The sequence below is a fragment of the Chrysochloris asiatica genome, unplaced genomic scaffold, assembly GCF_000296735.1.
Source record: "Chrysochloris asiatica unplaced genomic scaffold, ChrAsi1.0 scaffold00434, whole genome shotgun sequence".
NCBI lineage: Eukaryota > Metazoa > Chordata > Mammalia > Afrosoricida > Chrysochloridae > Chrysochloris > Chrysochloris asiatica.
The window spans coordinates 900,799-903,049 of record NW_006408952.1 but is presented as its reverse complement, the minus strand read 5'-3'; positions in this window follow the sequence as shown (position 1 = coordinate 903,049).

Sequence of the window (2,251 nt, the reverse complement as noted above, 5' to 3'; positions counted from 1 at the left end):
GACTCGTAACCACTCCGCTACCAGACCTCCTTACAGTCCTTCATAGTATTATATTAGAATCCTTTTTATTTCTGTTGGTTCTGTTGTGACATCACCCATATCATTTCTTATTCATGTTATTAGCATCTTCTCCTTTTATTTTGTTAGATTTTCCAATGGTTTGTCAATTTTATTAATCCTTTGAAAGAAGCAACTTCTTGTATTGATTCTTTCTATTGTTTGTATGTTTTCTATTTATTTCTTTTTTCTAACTTTTTACTGTGAATTGAGGGAAGGTTTACAGACAATATTATCAGCTCTATTCAACAACAACAACATTCAACAAATTATACACTTTGTCTCATCTCAATGATTACAATTCCTTCCTTGTAATAACAGTTATCCTACTTCCTCCTTGTGACTTCCCATTCACATCCTCTATTTCACAAAGGAACAAAGCAAAAAGTGTTTGATATACACATGCAAAACAAAAAGTATATATTCAGAGAAGCTGCTCTGTCTTTCCATACCTCCTCTTCTGCCACCATCTCTGCTGTTGTTGCTTTTCTAGGTAGGGATCACATGCTCCACTCATGCTCGTCCTTCTTGATGGTCCTGAGATCGTCTTTTCCTGAAATAGAAAATTAACTACTCTCCATTTTTAGATATACATCTTCTACAATTACAGTTGTGACCATCACAATCCTGCTAACAATGACTCACAATTGAATCATAAAATCCTATCACCATAATCCCCACCCCCTTTTACCAGAACCATCTGGAAAAGAGGAAAGCTATTCAATGGGGATTTTACCTGACCCCCTCATTCTGAAACTAAGCACACTCATGAAAGTTTGTAAGTCAGCCACTTCATGCCTGTATAGACGCCTCCCCTCCCCTTTTTATGTAGCCAATATCTAAATTACCCATCCCTACGTGGCACTGTGGGTTAATGCACTGGACTGTAAAGTCAGTTTGAACTGCAGGGTTCATGGTTCAAGCTCACCAGCTGCTCCTTGGGAACCCTGTACAGAGTCACTTTGGGTCAGAACTGACTCAATGGCACTTAACATCTACAGTCAACCCAATACACTGAGGAAACATGCTTGTTACTTGATTCGAAGAATCCTTCCATTCCAGTTGGAATTTTGAGCAGCTGCATCCATAACCAAAAGTCCAGTTCATCAAATAGTAGCAGTTTACACTTGCTCCCAGTATCAAACATCTTTACCTTCATATGGTCGAGTTTTGTTCAGCTAGCCATCAAAACTAGGTCAACTGGGTACTGGCTGCATGTTTGAGAGGTCACACACACCTCCCTGAACTTCAAACCAGCTGGCTGCTTCACTCTTAGCCCTAACCCCCAGAAACTAGGTCAGTGCCCATGGGCTCAGGAGTTCACATATTTCCCTAAACTTCAGACCAGCCAGCCCTTCCTCTTTTCTCTCTCATTTCCAGGTAAAATGGAATGTGGGGCTAATATTCTCCAAAACAATTGCCTCCTCTGTTACAAGACCAGAATGGATGATGCCCAGCTACCATTACTGAAGATTTTTATCAAAGATTCTGTAAAAGAATGTTGAAAAAGGGGGTGAAATGCAGAATAGAATTTCAAATTCTAATATCCAGTGTTGGAGGCTAGATAAACCCTAAACTATTGCCCTGAGGTACTCTTTAAACCTTAAACCAAAAATATCCCCTGAGGTCTTCTTAAAGCCAAATAGTTTAGCTTATCTAATAAAAACTATTTACCTTAAACATTGTGTTCTTTTAACATCTATTTGTTGTTGTTAGGTGCCATTGAGTCAGTTCTGACTCACAGCGACCATATGCGCAGAAGAACAAAGCACTGCCTGATTGTGCGTCATCCTCAAAACTGTTATGTTTGAGCCTATTGTTGATCCCACTGTGCCAGTCCATCTTGTTGGGGGCCTTCCTCTTTTTTACTAACACTTCACTTTTTCAAGAATGATGTCTTTCTCCAGAGACTGGTTCCTGGCCATCCTAACTTCTAAGGAACATTCTGACTATACTTCTTCTAAGACAGATTTGTTTGATCTTCTTTCAGTATTCTTCACCAATCATAATTCAAACTCATCGATTCTTCTCTGGTCTTCCTTATACATATCCAACTTTCACATGCACATGAGACAATTGAAAAGAAAAGGCACATTTTAGTCCTCAAAGTAACATCTCTGTTCTTTAGTACTTTAAAAAGGTCTTTTGCAGCAGATTTGCCTAATGTAGTATGTCATTTGATTTCTCGACTGTT